This window comes from Lactuca saligna, chromosome 1 (genome assembly GCF_052625555.1).
Source record: "Lactuca saligna cultivar CGN05327 chromosome 1, ASM5262555v1, whole genome shotgun sequence".
Lineage (NCBI taxonomy): Eukaryota > Viridiplantae > Streptophyta > Magnoliopsida > Asterales > Asteraceae > Lactuca > Lactuca saligna.
The window spans coordinates 154,119,405-154,136,681 of NC_136417.1; the positions used below are offsets into that span (position 1 = coordinate 154,119,405).

Consider the following 17,277-nt stretch of genomic DNA (forward strand, 5'->3'; position numbering starts at 1 on the left):
TGTGTTACAAGACGCAGAACCTCCTTTGTTTTGGTACGCGTGGCGTGGGACCCACGTGACCGATCGGCTCCGTTACAAAAATACGAAAACCATCAACCACGAACCGGAGGGCAGCCGAGCATAGAAATAGCAAGAAAGAACGGGAAAAAAAACACGTAAAATCTAGAAAAAACGCAAACGGACAACGAAAAAAGGAGGGGTGCAACACGAGGACTTCCCAGGGGGTCACCCATCCTAGTACTACTCTCGCCCAAGCACGCTTAACTGCGGAGTTCTGATGGGATCCGGTGCATTAGTGCTGGTATGATCGCACCCGAAATACTATCCATGTTTATTGTTTTTATGTGTTACAAGACGCAGAACCTCCTTTGTTTTGGTACGCGTGGCGTGGGACCCACGTGACCGATCGGCTCCGTTACAAAAATACGAAAACCATCAACCACGAACCGGAGGGCAGCCGAGCATAGAAATAGCAAGAAAGAAAGGAAAAACAAAACACGTAAAATCTAGAAAAAACGCAAACGGACAACGAAAAAAGGGGGGGTGCAACACGAGGACTTCCCAGGGGGTCACCCATCCTAGTACTACTCTCGCCCAAGCACGCTTAACTGCGGAGTTCTGATGGGATCCAGTGCATTAGTGCTGTATGATCGCACCGGAAATACTATCCATGTTTATTGTTTTTATGTGTTACAAGATGCAGAACCTCCTTTGTTTTGGTACGCGTGGCGTGGGACCCACGTGACCGATCGGCTCCGTTACAAAAATACGAAAACCATCAACCACGAACCGGAGGGCAGCCGAGCATAGAAATAGCAAGAAAGAAAGGAAAAAAAAAAACACGTAAAATCTAGAAAAACGCAAACGGACAACGAAAAAAGGGGGGTGCAACACGAGGACTTCCCAGGGGGTCACCCATCCTATGACTACTCTCGCCCAAGCACGCTTAACTGCGGAGTTCTAATGGGATATGGTGCATTAGTGCTGGTATGATCGCACCTGAAATACTATCCATGTTTATTGTTTTTATGTGTTACAAGACGCAGAACCTCCTTTGTTTTGGTACGCGTGGCGTGGGACCCACGTGACCGATCGGCTCCGTTACAAAAATACGAAAACCATCAACCACGAACCGGAGGACAGCCGAGCATAGAAATAGAAAGAAAGAAAGGAAAAAAAAACATGTAAAATCTAGAAAAAACGCAAACGGACAACGAAAAAAGGGGGGTGCAACACAAGGACTTCCCAGGGGGTCACCAATCCTACTACTACTCTCGCCCAAGCACGCTTAACTGCGGAGTTCTGATGGGATCCGGTGCATTAGTGCTGGTATGATCGCACCCAAAATACTATCCATGTTTATTGTTTTTATGTGTTACAAGACGCAGAACCTCCTTTGTTTTGGTACGCGTGGCGTGGGACCCACGTGACCGATCGGCTCCGTTACAAAAATACGAAAACCATCAACCACGAACCGGAGGGCAGCCGAGCATAGAAATAGCAAGAAAGAAAGGGAAAAAAAAACACGTAAAATCTAGAAAAAACGCAAACGGACAACGAAAAAAGGGGGGGTGCAACACGAGGACTTCCCAGGGGGTCACCCATCCTATGACTACTCTCGCCCAAGCACGCTTAACTGCGGAGTTCTAATGGGATATGGTGCATTAGTGCTGGTATGATCGCACCCGAAATACTATCCATGTTTATTGTTTTTATGTGTTACAAGACGCAGAACCTCCTTTGTTTTGGTACGCGTGGCGTGGGACCCACGTGACCGATCGGCTCCGTTATAAAAATACGAAAACCATCAACCACGAACCGGAGGACAGCCGAGCATAGAAATAGCAAGAAAGAAAGGAAAAAAAAACATGTAAAATCTAGAAAAAACGCAAACGGACAACGAAAAAAGGGGGGTGCAACACAAGGACTTCCCAGGGGGTCACCAATCCTACTACTACTCTCGCCCAAGCACGCTTAACTGCGGAGTTCTGATGGGATCCGGTGCATTAGTGCTGGTATGATCGCACCCAAAATACTATCCATGTTTATTGTTTTTATGTGTTACAAGACGCAGAACCTCCTTTGTTTTGGTACGCGTGGCGTGGGACCCACGTGACCGATCGGCTCCGTTACAAAAATACGAAAACCATCAACCACGAACCGGAGGGCAGCCGAGCATAGAAATAGCAAGAAAGAAAGGGAAAACAAAACACGTAAAATCTAGAAAAAACGCAAACGGACAACGAAAAAAGGGGGGGTGCAACACGAGGACTTCCTAGGGGGTCACCCATCCTAGTACTACTCTCGCCCAAGCACGCTTAACTGCGGAGTTCTGATAGGATCTGGTGCATTAGTGCTGGTATGATCGCACCCGAAATACTATCCATGTTTATTGTTTTTATGTGTTACAAGACGCAGAACCTCCTTTGTTTTGGTACGCGTGGCGTGGGACCCACGTGACCGATCGGCTCCGTTACAAAAATACGAAAACCATCAACCACGAATCGGAGGGCAGCCGAGCATAGAAATAGCAAGAAAGAAAGGGAAAACAAAACACGTAAAATCTAGAAAAAACGCAAACGGACAACGAAAAAAGGGGGGGTGCAACACGAGGACTTCCCAGGGGGTCACCCATCCTAGTACTACTCTCGCCCAAGCACGCTTAACTGCGGAGTTCTAATGGGATCCAGTGCATTAGTGCTGTATGATCGCACCGGAAATACTATCCATGTTTATTGTTTTTATGTGTTACAAGACGCAGAACCTCCTTTGTTTTGGTACGCGTGGCGTGGGACCCACGTGACCGATCGGCTCCGTTACAAAAATACGAAAACCATCAACCACGAACCGGAGGGCAGCCGAGCATAGAAATAGCAAGAAAGAAAGGGAAAAAAAAACACGTAAAATCTAGAAAAAACGCAAACGGACAACGAAAAAAGGAGGGGTGCAACACGAGGACTTCCCAGGGGGTCACCCATCCTAGTACTACTCTCGCCCAAGCACGCTTAACTGCGGAGTTCTGATGGGATCCGGTGCATTAGTGCTGGTATGATCGCACCCGAAATACTATCCATGTTTATTGTTTTTATGTGTTACAAGACGCAGAACCTCCTTTGTTTTGGTACGCGTGGCGTGGGACCCACGTGACCGATCGGCTCCGTTACAAAAATACGAAAACCATCAACCACGAACCGGAGGGCAGCCGAGCATAGAAATAGCAAGAAAGAAAGGGAAAACAAAACACGTAAAATCTAGAAAAAACGCAAACGGACAACGAAAAAAGGGGGGGTGCAACACGAGGACTTCCCAGGGGGTCACCCATCCTAGTACTACTCTCGCCCAAGCACGCTTAACTGCGGAGTTCTGATGGGATCCAGTGCATTAGTGCTGTATGATCGCACCGGAAATACTATCCATGTTTATTGTTTTTATGTGTTACAAGATGCAGAACCTCCTTTGTTTTGGTACGCGTGGCGTGGGACCCACGTGACCGATCGGCTCCGTTACAAAAATACGAAAACCATCAACCACGAACCGGAGGGCAGCCGAGCATAGAAATAGCAAGAAAGAAAGGGAAAAAAAACACGTAAAATCTAGAAAAAACGCAAACGGACAACGAAAAAAGGGGGGGTGCAACACGAGGACTTCCCAGGGGGTCACCCATCCTATGACTACTCTCGCCCAAGCACGCTTAACTGCGGAGTTCTAATGGGATATGGTGCATTAGTGCTGGTATGATCGCACCCGAAATGCTATCCATGTTTATTGTTTTTATGTGTTACAAGACGCAGAACCTCCTTTGTTTTGGTACGCGTGGCGTGGGACCCACGTGACCGATCGGCTCCGTTACAAAAATACGAAAACCATCAACCACGAACCGGAGGACAGCCGAGCATAGAAATAGCAAGAAAGAAAGGAAAAAAAAACATGTAAAATCTAGAAAAAACGCAAACGGACAACGAAAAAAGGGGGGTGCAACACAAGGACTTCCCAGGGGGTCACCAATCCTACTACTACTCTCGCCCAAGCACGCTTAACTGCGGAGTTCTGATGGGATCCGGTGCATTAGTGCTGGTATGATCGCACCCAAAATACTATCCATGTTTATTGTTTTTATGTGTTACAAGACGCAGAACCTCCTTTGTTTTGGTACGCGTGGCGTGGGACCCACGTGAACGATCGGCTCCGTTACAAAAATACGAAAACCATCAACCACGAACCGGAGGGCAGCCGAGCATAGAAATAGCAAGAAAGAACGGGAAAAAAAACACGTAAAATCTAGAAAAAACGCAAACGGACAACGAAAAAAGGAGGGGTGCAACACGAGGACTTCCTAGGGGGTCACCCATCCTAGTACTACTCTCGCCCAAGCACGCTTAACTGCGGAGTTCTGATGGGATCTGGTGCATTAGTGCTGGTATGATCGCACCCGAAATACTATCCATGTTTATTGTTTTTATGTGTTACAAGACGCAGAACCTCCTTTGTTTTGGTACGCGTGGCATGGGACCCACGTGACCGATCGGCTCCGTTACAAAAATACGAAAACCATCAACCACGAACCGGAGGGCAGCCGAGCATAGAAATAGCAAGAAAGAAAGGGAAAAAAAAACACGTAAAATCTAGAAAAAACGCAAACGGACAACGAAAAAAGGAGGGGTGCAACACGAGGACTTCCCAGGGGGTCACCCATCCTAGTACTACTCTCGCCCAAGCACGCTTAACTGCGGAGTTCTGATGGGATCCGGTGCATTAGTGCTGGTATGATCGCACCCGAAATACTATCCATGTTTATTGTTTTTATCTGTTACAAGACGCAGAACCTCCTTTGTTTTGGTACGCGTGGCGTGGGACCCACGTGACCGATCGGCTCCGTTACAAAAATACGAAAACCATCAACCACGAACCGGAGGGCAGCCGAGCATAGAAATAGCAAGAAAGAAAGGGAAAACAAAACACGTAAAATCTAGAAAAAACGCAAACGGACAACGAAAAAAGGGGGGGTGCAACACGAGGACTTCCCAGGGGGTCACCCATCCTAGTACTACTCTCGCCCAAGCACGCTTAACTGCGGAGTTCTGATGGGATCCAGTGCATTAGTGCTGTATGATCGCACCGGAAATACTATCCATGTTTATTGTTTTTATGTGTTACAAGATGCAGAACCTCCTTTGTTTTGGTACGCGTGGCGTGGGACCCACGTGACCGATCGGCTCCGTTACAAAAATACGAAAACCATCAACCACGAACCGGAGGGCAGCCGAGCATAGAAATAGCAAGAAAGAAAGGAAAAAAAAAACACGTAAAATCTAGAAAAACGCAAACGGACAACGAAAAAAGGGGGGTGCAACACGAGGACTTCCCAGAGGGTCACCCATCCTATGACTACTCTCGCCCAAGCACGCTTAACTGCGGAGTTCTAATGGGATATGGTGCATTAGTGCTGGTATGATCGCACCCGAAATACTATCCATGTTTATTGTTTTTATGTGTTACAAGACGCAGAACCTCCTTTGTTTTGGTACGCGTGGCGTGGGACCCACGTGACCGATCGGCTCCGTTACAAAAATACGAAAACCATCAACCACGAACCGGAGGACAGCCGAGCATAGAAATAGCAAGAAAGAAAGGAAAAAAAAACATGTAAAATCTAGAAAAAACGCAAACGGACAACGAAAAAAGGGGGGTGCAACACAAGGACTTCCCAGGGGGTCACCAATCCTACTACTACTCTCGCCCAAGCACGCTTAACTGCGGAGTTCTGATGGGATCCGGTGCATTAGTGCTGGTATGATCGCACCCAAAATACTATCCATGTTTATTGTTTTTATGTGTTACAAGACGCAGAACCTCCTTTGTTTTGGTACGCGTGGCGTGGGACCCACGTGACCGATCGGCTCCGTTACAAAAATACGAAAACCATCAACCACGAACCGGAGGGCAGCCGAGCATAGAAATAGCAAGAAAGAACGGGAAAAAAAACACGTAAAATCTAGAAAAAACGCAAACGGACAACGAAAAAAGGAGGGGTGCAACACGAGGACTTCCTAGGGGGTCACCCATCCTAGTACTACTCTCGCCCAAGCACGCTTAACTGCGGAGTTCTGATAGGATCTGGTGCATTAGTGCTGGTATGATCGCACCCGAAATACTATCCATGTTTATTGTTTTTATGTGTTACAAGACGCAGAACCTCCTTTGTTTTGGTACGCGTGGCGTGGGACCCACGTGACCGATCGGCTCCGTTACAAAAATACGAAAACCATCAACCACGAATCGGAGGGCAGCCGAGCATAGAAATAGCAAGAAAGAAAGGGAAAACAAAACACGTAAAATCTAGAAAAAACGCAAACGGACAACGAAAAAAGGGGGGGTGCAACACGAGGACTTCCCAGGGGGTCACCCATCCTAGTACTACTCTCGCCCAAGCACGCTTAACTGCGGAGTTCTGATGGGATCCAGTGCATTAGTGCTGTATGATCGCACCGGAAATACTATCCATGTTTATTGTTTTTATGTGTTACAAGACGCAGAACCTCCTTTGTTTTGGTACGCGTGGCGTGGGACCCACGTGACCGATCGGCTCCGTTACAAAAATACGAAAACCATCAACCACGAACCGGAGGGCAGCCGAGCATAGAAATAGCAAGAAAGAAAGGGAAAAAAAAACACGTAAAATCTAGAAAAACGCAAACGGACAACGAAAAAAGGGGGGTGCAACACGAGGACTTCCCAGGGGGTCACCCATCCTATGACTACTCTCGCCCAAGCACGCTTAACTGCGGAGTTCTAATGGGATATGGTGCATTAGTGCTGGTATGATCGCACCCGAAATACTATCCATGTTTATTGTTTTTATGTGTTACAAGACGCAGAACCTCCTTTGTTTTGGTACGCGTGGCGTGGGACCCACGTGACCGATCGGCTCCGTTACAAAAATACGAAAACCATCAACCACGAACCGGAGGGCAGCCGAGCATAGAAATAGCAAGAAAGAACGGGAAAAAAAACACGTAAAATCTAGAAAAAACGCAAACGGACAACGAAAAAAGGAGGGGTGCAACACGAGGACTTCCCAGGGGGTCACCAATCCTACTACTACTCTCGCCCAAGCACGCTTAACTGCGGAGTTCTGATAGGATCCGGTGCATTAGTGCTGGTATGATCGCACCCGAAATACTATCCATGTTTATTGTTTTTATGTGTTACAAGACGCAGAACCTCCTTTGTTTTGGTACGCGTGGCGTGGGACCCACGTGACCGATCGGCTCCGTTACAAAAATACGAAAACCATCAACCACGAACCGGAGGGCAGCCGAGCATAGAAATAGCAAGAAAGAAAGGGAAAACAAAACACGTAAAATCTAGAAAAAACGCAAACGGACAACGAAAAAAGGGGGGGTGCAACACGAGGACTTCCCAGGGGGTCACCCATCCTAGTACTACTCTCGCCCAAGCACGCTTAACTGCGGAGTTCTGATGGGATCCAGTGCATTAGTGCTGTATGATCGCACCGGAAATACTATCCATGTTTATTGTTTTTATGTGTTACAAGACGCAGAACCTCCTTTGTTTTGGTACGCGTGGCGTGGGACCCACGTGACCGATCGGCTCCGTTACAAAAATACGAAAACCATCAACCACGAACCGGAGGGCAGCCGAGCATAGAAATAGCAAGAAAGAAAGGGAAAAAAAAACACGTAAAATCTAGAAAAACGCAAACGGACAACGAAAAAAGGGGGGTGCAACACGAGGACTTCCCAGGGGGTCACCCATCCTATGACTACTCTCGCCCAAGCACGCTTAACTGCGGAGTTCTAATGGGATATGGTGCATTAGTGCTGGTATGATCGCACCCGAAATACTATCCATGTTTATTGTTTTTATGTGTTACAAGACGCAGAACCTCCTTTGTTTTGGTACGCGTGGCGTGGGACCCACGTGACCGATCGGCTCCGTTACAAAAATACGAAAACCATCAACCACGAACCGGAGGGCAGCCGAGCATAGAAATAGCAAGAAAGAAAGGGAAAAAAAAACACGTAAAATCTAGAAAAAACGCAAACGGACAACGAAAAAAGGAGGGGTGCAACACGAGGACTTCCCAGGGGGTCACCCATCCTAGTACTACTCTCGCCCAAGCACGCTTAACTGCGGAGTTCTGATGGGATCCGGTGCATTAGTGCTGGTATGATCGCACCCGAAATACTATCCATGTTTATTGTTTTTATGTGTTACAAGACGCAGAACCTCCTTTGTTTTGGTACGCGTGGCGTGGGACCCACGTGACCGATCGGCTCCGTTACAAAAATACGAAAACCATCAACCACGAACCGGAGGGCAGCCGAGCATAGAAATAGCAAGAAAGAACGGGAAAAAAAACACGTAAAATCTAGAAAAAACGCAAACGGACAACGAAAAAAGGAGGGGTGCAACACGAGGACTTCCCAGGGGGTCACCCATCCTAGTACTACTCTCGCCCAAGCACGCTTAACTGCGGAGTTCTGATGGGATCCGGTGCATTAGTGCTGGTATGATCGCACCCGAAATACTATCCATGTTTATTGTTTTTATGTGTTACAAGACGCAGAACCTCCTTTGTTTTGGTACGCGTGGCGTGGGACCCACGTGACCGATCGGCTCCGTTACAAAAATACGAAAACCATCAACCACGAACCGGAGGGCAGCCGAGCATAGAAATAGCAAGAAAGAAAGGGAAAACAAAACACGTAAAATCTAGAAAAAACGCAAACGGACAACGAAAAAAGGGGGGGTGCAACACGAGGACTTCCCAGGGGGTCACCCATCCTAGTACTACTCTCGCCCAAGCACGCTTAACTGCGGAGTTCTGATGGGATCCAGTGCATTAGTGCTGTATGATCGCACCGGAAATACTATCCATGTTTATTGTTTTTATGTGTTACAAGATGCAGAACCTCCTTTGTTTTGGTACGCGTGGCGTGGGACCCACGTGACCGATCGGCTCCGTTACAAAAATACGAAAACCATCAACCACGAACCGGAGGGCAGCCGAGCATAGAAATAGCAAGAAAGAAAGGAAAAAAAAACACGTAAAATCTAGAAAAACGCAAACGGACAACGAAAAAAGGGGGGTGCAACACGAGGACTTCCCAGGGGGTCACCCATCCTATGACTACTCTCGCCCAAGCACGCTTAACTGCGGAGTTCTAATGGGATATGGTGCATTAGTGCTGGTATGATCGCACCCGAAATACTATCCATGTTTATTGTTTTTATGTGTTACAAGACGCAGAACCTCCTTTGTTTTGGTACGCGTGGCGTGGGACCCACGTGACCGATCGGCTCCGTTACAAAAATACGAAAACCATCAACCACGAACCGGAGGACAGCCGAGCATAGAAATAGAAAGAAAGAAAGGAAAAAAAAACATGTAAAATCTAGAAAAAACGCAAACGGACAACGAAAAAAGGGGGGTGCAACACAAGGACTTCCCAGGGGGTCACCAATCCTACTACTACTCTCGCCCAAGCACGCTTAACTGCGGAGTTCTGATGGGATCCGGTGCATTAGTGCTGGTATGATCGCACCCAAAATACTATCCATGTTTATTGTTTTTATGTGTTACAAGACGCAGAACCTCCTTTGTTTTGGTACGCGTGGCGTGGGACCCACGTGACCGATCGGCTCCGTTACAAAAATACGAAAACCATCAACCACGAACCGGAGGGCAGCCGAGCATAGAAATAGCAAGAAAGAAAGGGAAAAAAAAACACGTAAAATCTAGAAAAAATGCAAACGGACAACGAAAAAAGGGGGGGTGCAACACGAGGACTTCCCAGGGGGTCACCCATCCTATGACTACTCTCGCCCAAGCACGCTTAACTGCGGAGTTCTAATGGGATATGGTGCATTAGTGCTGGTATGATCGCACCCGAAATACTATCCATGTTTATTGTTTTTATGTGTTACAAGACGCAGAACCTCCTTTGTTTTGGTACGCGTGGCGTGGGACCCACGTGACCGATCGGCTCCGTTACAAAAATACGAAAACCATCAACCACGAACCGGAGGACAGCCGAGCATAGAAATAGCAAGAAAGAAAGGAAAAAAAAAACATGTAAAATCTAGAAAAAACGCAAACGGACAACGAAAAAAGGGGGGTGCAACACAAGGACTTCCCAGGGGGTCACCAATCCTACTACTACTCTCGCCCAAGCACGCTTAACTGCGGAGTTCTGATGGGATCCGGTGCATTAGTGCTGGTATGATCGCACCCAAAATACTATCCATGTTTATTGTTTTTATGTGTTACAAGACGCAGAACCTCCTTTGTTTTGGTACGCGTGGCGTGGGACCCACGTGACCGATCGGCTCCGTTACAAAAATACGAAAACCATCAACCACGAACCGGAGGGCAGCCGAGCATAGAAATAGCAAGAAAGAAAGGAAAAAAAAAACACGTAAAATCTAGAAAAACGCAAACGGACAACGAAAAAAGGGGGGTGCAACACGAGGACTTCCCAGGGGGTCACCCATCCTATGACTACTCTCGCCCAAGCACGCTTAACTGCGGAGTTCTAATGGGATATGGTGCATTAGTGCTGGTATGATCGCACCCGAAATACTATCCATGTTTATTGTTTTTATGTGTTACAAGACGCAGAACCTCCTTTGTTTTGGTACGCGTGGCGTGGGACCCACGTGACCGATCGGCTCCGTTACAAAAATACGAAAACCATCAACCACGAACCGGAGGACAGCCGAGCATAGAAATAGCAAGAAAGAAAGGAAAAAAAAACATGTAAAATCTAGAAAAAACGCAAACGGACAACGAAAAAAGGGGGGTGCAACACAAGGACTTCCCAGGGGGTCACCAATCCTACTACTACTCTCGCCCAAGCACGCTTAACTGCGGAGTTCTGATGGGATCCGGTGCATTAGTGCTGGTATGATCGCACCCAAAATACTATCCATGTTTATTGTTTTTATGTGTTACAAGACGCAGAACCTCCTTTGTTTTGGTACGCGTGGCGTGGGACCCACGTGACCGATCGGCTCCGTTACAAAAATACGAAAACCATCAACCACGAACCGGAGGGCAGCCGAGCATAGAAATAGCAAGAAAGAACGGGAAAAAAAACACGTAAAATCTAGAAAAAACGCAAACGGACAACGAAAAAAGGAGGGGTGCAACACGAGGACTTCCCAGGGGGTCACCCATCCTAGTACTACTCTCGCCCAAGCACGCTTAACTGCGGAGTTCTGATGGGATCCGGTGCATTAGTGCTGGTATGATCGCACCCGAAATACTATCCATGTTTATTGTTTTTATGTGTTACAAGACGCAGAACCTCCTTTGTTTTGGTACGCGTGGCGTGGGACACACGTGACCGATCGGCTCCGTTACAAAAATACGAAAACCATCAACCACGAACCGGAGGGCAGCCGAGCATAGAAATAGCAAGAAAGAAAGGGAAAACAAAACACGTAAAATCTAGAAAAAACGCAAACGGACAACGAAAAAAGGGGGGGTGCAACACGAGGACTTCCCAGGGGGTCACCCATCCTAGTACTACTCTCGCCCAAGCACGCTTAACTGCGGAGTTCTGATGGGATCCAGTGCATTAGTGCTGTATGATCGCACCGGAAATACTATCCATGTTTATTGTTTTTATGTGTTACAAGACGCAGAACCTCCTTTGTTTTGGTACGCGTGGCGTGGGACCCACGTGACCGATCGGCTCCGTTACAAAAATACGAAAACCATCAACCACGAACCGGAGGGCAGCCGAGCATAGAAATAGCAAGAAAGAAAGGGAAAAAAAAACACGTAAAATCTAGAAAAACGCAAACGGACAACGAAAAAAGGGGGGTGCAACACGAGGACTTCCCAGGGGGTCACCCATCCTATGACTACTCTCGCCCAAGCACGCTTAACTGCGGAGTTCTAATGGGATATGGTGCATTAGTGCTGGTATGATCGCACCCGAAATACTATCCATGTTTATTGTTTTTATGTGTTACAAGACGCAGAACCTCCTTTGTTTTGGTACGCGTGGCGTGGGACCCACGTGACCGATCGGCTCCGTTACAAAAATACGAAAACCATCAACCACGAACCGGAGGACAGCCGAGCATAGAAATAGCAAGAAAGAAAGGAAAAAAAAACATGTAAAATCTAGAAAAAACGCAAACGGACAACGAAAAAAGGGGGGTGCAACACAAGGACTTCCCAGGGGGTCACCAATCCTACTACTACTCTCGCCCAAGCACGCTTAACTGCGGAGTTCTGATGGGATCCGGTGCATTAGTGCTGGTATGATCGCACCCAAAATACTATCCATGTTTATTGTTTTTATGTGTTACAAGACGCAGAACCTCCTTTGTTTTGGTACGCGTGGCGTGGGACCCACGTGACCGATCGGCTCCGTTACAAAAATACGAAAACCATCAACCACGAACCGGAGGGCAGCCGAGCATAGAAATAGCAAGAAAGAACGGGAAAAAAAACACGTAAAATCTAGAAAAAACGCAAACGGACAACGAAAAAAGGAGGGGTGCAACACGAGGACTTCCCAGGGGGTCACCCATCCTAGTACTACTCTCGCCCAAGCACGCTTAACTGCGGAGTTCTGATGGGATCCGGTGCATTAGTGCTGGTATGATCGCACCCGAAATACTATCCATGTTTATTGTTTTTATGTGTTACAAGACGCAGAACCTCCTTTGTTTTGGTACGCGTGGCGTGGGACCCACGTGACCGATCGGCTCCGTTACAAAAATACGAAAACCATCAACCACGAACCGGAGGGCAGCCGAGCATAGAAATAGCAAGAAAGAAAGGGAAAACAAAACACGTAAAATCTAGAAAAAACGCAAACGGACAACGAAAAAAGGGGGGGTGCAACACGAGGACTTCCCAGGGGGTCACCCATCCTAGTACTACTCTCGCCCAAGCACGCTTAACTGCGGAGTTCTGATGGGATCCAGTGCATTAGTGCTGTATGATCGCACCGGAAATACTATCCATGTTTATTGTTTTTATGTGTTACAAGACGCAGAACCTCCTTTGTTTTGGTACGCGTGGCGTGGGACCCACGTGACCGATCGGCTCCGTTACAAAAATACGAAAACCATCAACCACGAACCGGAGGGCAGCCGAGCATAGAAATAGCAAGAAAGAAAGGGAAAAAAAAACACGTAAAATCTAGAAAAACGCAAACGGACAACGAAAAAAGGGGGGTGCAACACGAGGACTTCCCAGGGGGTCACCCATCCTATGACTACTCTCGCCCAAGCACGCTTAACTGCGGAGTTCTAATGGGATATGGTGCATTAGTGCTGGTATGATCGCACCCGAAATACTATCCATGTTTATTGTTTTTATGTGTTACAAGACGCAGAACCTCCTTTGTTTTGGTACGCATGGCGTGGGACCCACGTGACCGATCGGCTCCGTTACAAAAATACGAAAACCATCAACCACGAACCGGAGGACAGCCGAGCATAGAAATAGCAAGAAAGAAAGGAAAAAAAAACATGTAAAATCTAGAAAAAACGCAAACGGACAACGAAAAAAGGGGGGTGCAACACAAGGACTTCCCAGGGGGTCACCAATCCTACTACTACTCTCGCCCAAGCACGCTTAACTGCGGAGTTCTGATGGGATCCGGTGCATTAGTGCTGGTATGATCGCACCCAAAATACTATCCATGTTTATTGTTTTTATGTGTTACAAGACGCAGAACCTCCTTTGTTTTGGTACGCGTGGCGTGGGACCCACGTGACCGATCGGCTCCGTTACAAAAATACGAAAACCATCAACCACGAACCGGAGGGCAGCCGAGCATAGAAATAGCAAGAAAGAACGGGAAAAAAAACACGTAAAATCTAGAAAAAACGCAAACGGACAACGAAAAAAGGAGGGGTGCAACACGAGGACTTCCCAGGGGGTCACCCATCCTAGTACTACTCTCGCCCAAGCACGCTTAACTGCGGAGTTCTGATGGGATCCGGTGCATTAGTGCTGGTATGATCGCACCCGAAATACTATCCATGTTTATTGTTTTTATGTGTTACAAGACGCAGAACCTCCTTTGTTTTGGTACGCGTGGCGTGGGACCCACGTGACCGATCGGCTCCGTTACAAAAATACGAAAACCATCAACCACGAACCGGAGGGCAGCCGAGCATAGAAATAGCAAGAAAGAAAGGGAAAACAAAACACGTAAAATCTAGAAAAAACGCAAACGGACAACGAAAAAAGGGGGGGTGCAACACGAGGACTTCCCAGGGGGTCACCCATCCTAGTACTACTCTCGCCCAAGCACGCTTAACTGCGGAGTTCTGATGGGATCCAGTGCATTAGTGCTGTATGATCGCACCGGAAATACTATCCATGTTTATTGTTTTTATGTGTTACAAGATGCAGAACCTCCTTTGTTTTGGTACGCGTGGCGTGGGACCCACGTGACCGATCGGCTCCGTTACAAAAATACGAAAACCATCAACCACGAACCGGAGGGCAGCCGAGCATAGAAATAGCAAGAAAGAAAGGAAAAAAAAAAACACGTAAAATCTAGAAAAACGCAAACGGACAACGAAAAAAGGGGGGTGCAACACGAGGACTTCCCAGGGGGTCACCCATCCTATGACTACTCTCGCCCAAGCACGCTTAACTGCGGAGTTCTAATGGGATATGGTGCATTAGTGCTGGTATGATCGCACCCGAAATACTATCCATGTTTATTGTTTTTATGTGTTACAAGACGCAGAACCTCCTTTGTTTTGGTACGCGTGGCGTGGGACCCACGTGACCGATCGGCTCCGTTACAAAAATACGAAAACCATCAACCACGAACCGGAGGACAGCCGAGCATAGAAATAGAAAGAAAGAAAGGAAAAAAAAACATGTAAAATCTAGAAAAAACGCAAACGGACAACGAAAAAAGGGGGGTGCAACACAAGGACTTCCCAGGGGGTCACCAATCCTACTACTACTCTCGCCCAAGCACGCTTAACTGCGGAGTTCTGATGGGATCCGGTGCATTAGTGCTGGTATGATCGCACCCAAAATACTATCCATGTTTATTGTTTTTATGTGTTACAAGACGCAGAACCTCCTTTGTTTTGGTACGCGTGGCGTGGGACCCACGTGACCGATCGGCTCCGTTACAAAAATACGAAAACCATCAACCACGAACCGGAGGGCAGCCGAGCATAGAAATAGCAAGAAAGAAAGGGAAAAAAAAACACGTAAAATCTAGAAAAAACGCAAACGGACAACGAAAAAAGGGGGGGTGCAACACGAGGACTTCCCAGGGGGTCACCCATCCTATGACTACTCTCGCCCAAGCACGCTTAACTGCGGAGTTCTAATGGGATATGGTGCATTAGTGCTGGTATGATCGCACCCGAAATACTATCCATGTTTATTGTTTTTATGTGTTACAAGACGCAGAACCTCCTTTGTTTTGGTACGCGTGGCGTGGGACCCACGTGACCGATCGGCTCCGTTACAAAAATACGAAAACCATCAACCACGAACCGGAGGACAGCCGAGCATAGAAATAGCAAGAAAGAAAGGAAAAAAAAACATGTAAAATCTAGAAAAAACGCAAACGGACAACGAAAAAAGGGGGGTGCAACACAAGGACTTCCCAGGGGGTCACCAATCCTACTACTACTCTCGCCCAAGCACGCTTAACTGCGGAGTTCTGATGGGATCCGGTGCATTAGTGCTGGTATGATCGCACCCAAAATACTATCCATGTTTATTGTTTTTATGTGTTACAAGACGCAGAACCTCCTTTGTTTTGGTACGCGTGGCGTGGGACCCACGTGACCGATCGGCTCCGTTACAAAAATACGAAAACCATCAACCACGAACCGGAGGGCAGCCGAGCATAGAAATAGCAAGAAAGAAAGGAAAAAAAAAACACGTAAAATCTAGAAAAACGCAAACGGACAACGAAAAAAGGGGGGTGCAACACGAGGACTTCCCAGGGGGTCACCCATCCTATGACTACTCTCGCCCAAGCACGCTTAACTGCGGAGTTCTAATGGGATATGGTGCATTAGTGCTGGTATGATCGCACCCGAAATACTATCCATGTTTATTGTTTTTATGTGTTACAAGACGCAGAACCTCCTTTGTTTTGGTACGCGTGGCGTGGGACCCACGTGACCGATCGGCTCCGTTACAAAAATACGAAAACCATCAACCACGAACCGGAGGACAGCCGAGCATAGAAATAGCAAGAAAGAAAGGAAAAAAAAACATGTAAAATCTAGAAAAAACGCAAACGGACAACGAAAAAAGGGGGGTGCAACACAAGGACTTCCCAGGGGGTCACCAATCCTACTACTACTCTCGCCCAAGCACGCTTAACTGCGGAGTTCTGATGGGATCCGGTGCATTAGTGCTGGTATGATCGCACCCAAAATACTATCCATGTTTATTGTTTTTATGTGTTACAAGACGCAGAACCTCCTTTGTTTTGGTACGCGTGGCGTGGGACCCACGTGACTGATCGGCTCCGTTACAAGAATACGAAAACCATCAACCACGAACCGGAGGGCAGCCGAGCATAGAAATAGCAAGAAAGAACGGGAAAAAAAACACGTAAAATCTAGAAAAAACGCAAACGGACAACGAAAAAAGGAGGGGTGCAACACGAGGACTTCCCAGGGGGTCACCCATCCTAGTACTACTCTCGCCCAAGCACGCTTAACTGCGGAGTTCTGATGGGATCTGGTGCATTAGTGCTGGTATGATCGCACCCGAAATACTATCCATGTTTATTGTTTTTATGTGTTACAAGACGCAGAACCTCCTTTGTTTTGGTACGCGTGGCGTGGGACCCACGTGACCGATCGGCTCCGTTACAAAAATACGAAAACCATCAACCACGAACCGGAGGGCAGCCGAGCATAGAAATAGCAAGAAAGAAAGGGAAAACAAAACAAGTAAAATCTAGAAAAAACGCAAACGGACAACGAAAAAAGGGGGGGTGCAACACGAGGACTTCCCAGGGGGTCACCCATCCTAGTACTACTCTCGCCCAAGCACGCTTAACTGCGGAGTTCTGATGGGATCCAGTGCATTAGTGCTGTATGATCGCACCGGAAATACTATCCATGTTTATTGTTTTTATGTGTTACAAGACGCAGAACCTCCTTTGTTTTGGTACGCGTGGCGTGGGACCCACGTGACCGATCGGCTCCGTTACAAAAATACGAAAACCATCAACCACGAACCGGAGGGCAGCCGAGCATAGAAATAGCAAGAAAGAA

At 47.4% G+C, this 17,277-nt stretch overlaps 50 non-coding genes across 50 annotated transcripts; all 50 read right to left on the reverse strand.

Annotated features, from left to right (window-relative positions):
* Window positions 1–196: 196 nt before the first annotated feature.
* On the reverse strand, window positions 197–315 carry LOC145027815 (5S ribosomal RNA). The gene has a single exon (XR_013675580.1). It is a non-coding gene; the product is annotated as a 5S ribosomal RNA (ribosomal RNA).
* Window positions 316–540: 225 nt separating this feature from the next.
* Window positions 541–658, reverse strand: LOC145027312 (5S ribosomal RNA). The gene has a single exon (XR_013675238.1). It is a non-coding gene; the product is annotated as a 5S ribosomal RNA (ribosomal RNA).
* Window positions 659–882: 224 nt separating this feature from the next.
* On the reverse strand, window positions 883–1,001 carry LOC145027571 (5S ribosomal RNA). The gene has a single exon (XR_013675483.1). It is a non-coding gene; the product is annotated as a 5S ribosomal RNA (ribosomal RNA).
* A 223-nt stretch (window positions 1,002–1,224) lies between these two features.
* LOC145027093 (5S ribosomal RNA) lies at window positions 1,225–1,343 on the reverse strand. The gene has a single exon (XR_013675034.1). It is a non-coding gene; the product is annotated as a 5S ribosomal RNA (ribosomal RNA).
* Window positions 1,344–1,568: 225 nt separating this feature from the next.
* LOC145027488 (5S ribosomal RNA) lies at window positions 1,569–1,687 on the reverse strand. Its single transcript, XR_013675405.1, has one exon. It is a non-coding gene; the product is annotated as a 5S ribosomal RNA (ribosomal RNA).
* Window positions 1,688–1,910: 223 nt separating this feature from the next.
* On the reverse strand, window positions 1,911–2,029 carry LOC145027094 (5S ribosomal RNA). The gene has a single exon (XR_013675035.1). It is a non-coding gene; the product is annotated as a 5S ribosomal RNA (ribosomal RNA).
* Window positions 2,030–2,254: 225 nt separating this feature from the next.
* Window positions 2,255–2,373, reverse strand: LOC145026947 (5S ribosomal RNA). Its single transcript, XR_013674896.1, has one exon. It is a non-coding gene; the product is annotated as a 5S ribosomal RNA (ribosomal RNA).
* A 225-nt stretch (window positions 2,374–2,598) lies between these two features.
* LOC145027361 (5S ribosomal RNA) lies at window positions 2,599–2,716 on the reverse strand. The gene has a single exon (XR_013675283.1). It is a non-coding gene; the product is annotated as a 5S ribosomal RNA (ribosomal RNA).
* Window positions 2,717–2,941: 225 nt separating this feature from the next.
* Window positions 2,942–3,060, reverse strand: LOC145027827 (5S ribosomal RNA). The gene has a single exon (XR_013675591.1). It is a non-coding gene; the product is annotated as a 5S ribosomal RNA (ribosomal RNA).
* Window positions 3,061–3,285: 225 nt separating this feature from the next.
* LOC145027313 (5S ribosomal RNA) lies at window positions 3,286–3,403 on the reverse strand. Its single transcript, XR_013675239.1, has one exon. It is a non-coding gene; the product is annotated as a 5S ribosomal RNA (ribosomal RNA).
* Window positions 3,404–3,627: 224 nt separating this feature from the next.
* On the reverse strand, window positions 3,628–3,746 carry LOC145027489 (5S ribosomal RNA). Its single transcript, XR_013675406.1, has one exon. It is a non-coding gene; the product is annotated as a 5S ribosomal RNA (ribosomal RNA).
* A 223-nt stretch (window positions 3,747–3,969) lies between these two features.
* On the reverse strand, window positions 3,970–4,088 carry LOC145027095 (5S ribosomal RNA). Its single transcript, XR_013675036.1, has one exon. It is a non-coding gene; the product is annotated as a 5S ribosomal RNA (ribosomal RNA).
* Window positions 4,089–4,312: 224 nt separating this feature from the next.
* On the reverse strand, window positions 4,313–4,431 carry LOC145026412 (5S ribosomal RNA). The gene has a single exon (XR_013674386.1). It is a non-coding gene; the product is annotated as a 5S ribosomal RNA (ribosomal RNA).
* A 225-nt stretch (window positions 4,432–4,656) lies between these two features.
* On the reverse strand, window positions 4,657–4,775 carry LOC145027845 (5S ribosomal RNA). Its single transcript, XR_013675608.1, has one exon. It is a non-coding gene; the product is annotated as a 5S ribosomal RNA (ribosomal RNA).
* Window positions 4,776–5,000: 225 nt separating this feature from the next.
* Window positions 5,001–5,118, reverse strand: LOC145027314 (5S ribosomal RNA). The gene has a single exon (XR_013675240.1). It is a non-coding gene; the product is annotated as a 5S ribosomal RNA (ribosomal RNA).
* Window positions 5,119–5,341: 223 nt separating this feature from the next.
* LOC145027528 (5S ribosomal RNA) lies at window positions 5,342–5,460 on the reverse strand. Its single transcript, XR_013675443.1, has one exon. It is a non-coding gene; the product is annotated as a 5S ribosomal RNA (ribosomal RNA).
* A 223-nt stretch (window positions 5,461–5,683) lies between these two features.
* LOC145027096 (5S ribosomal RNA) lies at window positions 5,684–5,802 on the reverse strand. The gene has a single exon (XR_013675037.1). It is a non-coding gene; the product is annotated as a 5S ribosomal RNA (ribosomal RNA).
* Window positions 5,803–6,026: 224 nt separating this feature from the next.
* Window positions 6,027–6,145, reverse strand: LOC145026948 (5S ribosomal RNA). The gene has a single exon (XR_013674897.1). It is a non-coding gene; the product is annotated as a 5S ribosomal RNA (ribosomal RNA).
* Window positions 6,146–6,370: 225 nt separating this feature from the next.
* Window positions 6,371–6,488, reverse strand: LOC145027315 (5S ribosomal RNA). Its single transcript, XR_013675241.1, has one exon. It is a non-coding gene; the product is annotated as a 5S ribosomal RNA (ribosomal RNA).
* Window positions 6,489–6,711: 223 nt separating this feature from the next.
* LOC145027490 (5S ribosomal RNA) lies at window positions 6,712–6,830 on the reverse strand. Its single transcript, XR_013675407.1, has one exon. It is a non-coding gene; the product is annotated as a 5S ribosomal RNA (ribosomal RNA).
* A 224-nt stretch (window positions 6,831–7,054) lies between these two features.
* LOC145027198 (5S ribosomal RNA) lies at window positions 7,055–7,173 on the reverse strand. Its single transcript, XR_013675131.1, has one exon. It is a non-coding gene; the product is annotated as a 5S ribosomal RNA (ribosomal RNA).
* Window positions 7,174–7,398: 225 nt separating this feature from the next.
* LOC145027316 (5S ribosomal RNA) lies at window positions 7,399–7,516 on the reverse strand. The gene has a single exon (XR_013675242.1). It is a non-coding gene; the product is annotated as a 5S ribosomal RNA (ribosomal RNA).
* A 223-nt stretch (window positions 7,517–7,739) lies between these two features.
* Window positions 7,740–7,858, reverse strand: LOC145027491 (5S ribosomal RNA). Its single transcript, XR_013675408.1, has one exon. It is a non-coding gene; the product is annotated as a 5S ribosomal RNA (ribosomal RNA).
* Window positions 7,859–8,083: 225 nt separating this feature from the next.
* LOC145027960 (5S ribosomal RNA) lies at window positions 8,084–8,202 on the reverse strand. Its single transcript, XR_013675720.1, has one exon. It is a non-coding gene; the product is annotated as a 5S ribosomal RNA (ribosomal RNA).
* A 224-nt stretch (window positions 8,203–8,426) lies between these two features.
* Window positions 8,427–8,545, reverse strand: LOC145028077 (5S ribosomal RNA). The gene has a single exon (XR_013675833.1). It is a non-coding gene; the product is annotated as a 5S ribosomal RNA (ribosomal RNA).
* A 225-nt stretch (window positions 8,546–8,770) lies between these two features.
* On the reverse strand, window positions 8,771–8,888 carry LOC145027318 (5S ribosomal RNA). Its single transcript, XR_013675244.1, has one exon. It is a non-coding gene; the product is annotated as a 5S ribosomal RNA (ribosomal RNA).
* Window positions 8,889–9,110: 222 nt separating this feature from the next.
* LOC145027492 (5S ribosomal RNA) lies at window positions 9,111–9,229 on the reverse strand. Its single transcript, XR_013675409.1, has one exon. It is a non-coding gene; the product is annotated as a 5S ribosomal RNA (ribosomal RNA).
* A 223-nt stretch (window positions 9,230–9,452) lies between these two features.
* LOC145027097 (5S ribosomal RNA) lies at window positions 9,453–9,571 on the reverse strand. Its single transcript, XR_013675038.1, has one exon. It is a non-coding gene; the product is annotated as a 5S ribosomal RNA (ribosomal RNA).
* A 225-nt stretch (window positions 9,572–9,796) lies between these two features.
* On the reverse strand, window positions 9,797–9,915 carry LOC145027493 (5S ribosomal RNA). Its single transcript, XR_013675410.1, has one exon. It is a non-coding gene; the product is annotated as a 5S ribosomal RNA (ribosomal RNA).
* Window positions 9,916–10,139: 224 nt separating this feature from the next.
* On the reverse strand, window positions 10,140–10,258 carry LOC145027099 (5S ribosomal RNA). Its single transcript, XR_013675039.1, has one exon. It is a non-coding gene; the product is annotated as a 5S ribosomal RNA (ribosomal RNA).
* Window positions 10,259–10,481: 223 nt separating this feature from the next.
* LOC145027494 (5S ribosomal RNA) lies at window positions 10,482–10,600 on the reverse strand. Its single transcript, XR_013675411.1, has one exon. It is a non-coding gene; the product is annotated as a 5S ribosomal RNA (ribosomal RNA).
* Window positions 10,601–10,823: 223 nt separating this feature from the next.
* On the reverse strand, window positions 10,824–10,942 carry LOC145027100 (5S ribosomal RNA). Its single transcript, XR_013675040.1, has one exon. It is a non-coding gene; the product is annotated as a 5S ribosomal RNA (ribosomal RNA).
* Window positions 10,943–11,166: 224 nt separating this feature from the next.
* LOC145028147 (5S ribosomal RNA) lies at window positions 11,167–11,285 on the reverse strand. The gene has a single exon (XR_013675900.1). It is a non-coding gene; the product is annotated as a 5S ribosomal RNA (ribosomal RNA).
* A 225-nt stretch (window positions 11,286–11,510) lies between these two features.
* Window positions 11,511–11,628, reverse strand: LOC145027319 (5S ribosomal RNA). Its single transcript, XR_013675245.1, has one exon. It is a non-coding gene; the product is annotated as a 5S ribosomal RNA (ribosomal RNA).
* A 223-nt stretch (window positions 11,629–11,851) lies between these two features.
* Window positions 11,852–11,970, reverse strand: LOC145027496 (5S ribosomal RNA). Its single transcript, XR_013675413.1, has one exon. It is a non-coding gene; the product is annotated as a 5S ribosomal RNA (ribosomal RNA).
* A 223-nt stretch (window positions 11,971–12,193) lies between these two features.
* Window positions 12,194–12,312, reverse strand: LOC145027101 (5S ribosomal RNA). The gene has a single exon (XR_013675041.1). It is a non-coding gene; the product is annotated as a 5S ribosomal RNA (ribosomal RNA).
* A 224-nt stretch (window positions 12,313–12,536) lies between these two features.
* Window positions 12,537–12,655, reverse strand: LOC145028159 (5S ribosomal RNA). The gene has a single exon (XR_013675912.1). It is a non-coding gene; the product is annotated as a 5S ribosomal RNA (ribosomal RNA).
* A 225-nt stretch (window positions 12,656–12,880) lies between these two features.
* LOC145027320 (5S ribosomal RNA) lies at window positions 12,881–12,998 on the reverse strand. Its single transcript, XR_013675246.1, has one exon. It is a non-coding gene; the product is annotated as a 5S ribosomal RNA (ribosomal RNA).
* A 223-nt stretch (window positions 12,999–13,221) lies between these two features.
* Window positions 13,222–13,340, reverse strand: LOC145027497 (5S ribosomal RNA). The gene has a single exon (XR_013675414.1). It is a non-coding gene; the product is annotated as a 5S ribosomal RNA (ribosomal RNA).
* A 223-nt stretch (window positions 13,341–13,563) lies between these two features.
* Window positions 13,564–13,682, reverse strand: LOC145027102 (5S ribosomal RNA). Its single transcript, XR_013675042.1, has one exon. It is a non-coding gene; the product is annotated as a 5S ribosomal RNA (ribosomal RNA).
* A 224-nt stretch (window positions 13,683–13,906) lies between these two features.
* LOC145028170 (5S ribosomal RNA) lies at window positions 13,907–14,025 on the reverse strand. The gene has a single exon (XR_013675923.1). It is a non-coding gene; the product is annotated as a 5S ribosomal RNA (ribosomal RNA).
* A 225-nt stretch (window positions 14,026–14,250) lies between these two features.
* On the reverse strand, window positions 14,251–14,368 carry LOC145027321 (5S ribosomal RNA). The gene has a single exon (XR_013675247.1). It is a non-coding gene; the product is annotated as a 5S ribosomal RNA (ribosomal RNA).
* Window positions 14,369–14,592: 224 nt separating this feature from the next.
* Window positions 14,593–14,711, reverse strand: LOC145027500 (5S ribosomal RNA). Its single transcript, XR_013675415.1, has one exon. It is a non-coding gene; the product is annotated as a 5S ribosomal RNA (ribosomal RNA).
* A 223-nt stretch (window positions 14,712–14,934) lies between these two features.
* On the reverse strand, window positions 14,935–15,053 carry LOC145027103 (5S ribosomal RNA). The gene has a single exon (XR_013675043.1). It is a non-coding gene; the product is annotated as a 5S ribosomal RNA (ribosomal RNA).
* Window positions 15,054–15,278: 225 nt separating this feature from the next.
* Window positions 15,279–15,397, reverse strand: LOC145027501 (5S ribosomal RNA). The gene has a single exon (XR_013675416.1). It is a non-coding gene; the product is annotated as a 5S ribosomal RNA (ribosomal RNA).
* Window positions 15,398–15,620: 223 nt separating this feature from the next.
* On the reverse strand, window positions 15,621–15,739 carry LOC145027105 (5S ribosomal RNA). The gene has a single exon (XR_013675045.1). It is a non-coding gene; the product is annotated as a 5S ribosomal RNA (ribosomal RNA).
* A 223-nt stretch (window positions 15,740–15,962) lies between these two features.
* On the reverse strand, window positions 15,963–16,081 carry LOC145027502 (5S ribosomal RNA). Its single transcript, XR_013675417.1, has one exon. It is a non-coding gene; the product is annotated as a 5S ribosomal RNA (ribosomal RNA).
* A 223-nt stretch (window positions 16,082–16,304) lies between these two features.
* Window positions 16,305–16,423, reverse strand: LOC145027106 (5S ribosomal RNA). The gene has a single exon (XR_013675046.1). It is a non-coding gene; the product is annotated as a 5S ribosomal RNA (ribosomal RNA).
* A 224-nt stretch (window positions 16,424–16,647) lies between these two features.
* Window positions 16,648–16,766, reverse strand: LOC145025706 (5S ribosomal RNA). Its single transcript, XR_013673708.1, has one exon. It is a non-coding gene; the product is annotated as a 5S ribosomal RNA (ribosomal RNA).
* A 225-nt stretch (window positions 16,767–16,991) lies between these two features.
* On the reverse strand, window positions 16,992–17,109 carry LOC145027322 (5S ribosomal RNA). Its single transcript, XR_013675248.1, has one exon. It is a non-coding gene; the product is annotated as a 5S ribosomal RNA (ribosomal RNA).
* Window positions 17,110–17,277: the final 168 nt, after the last annotated feature.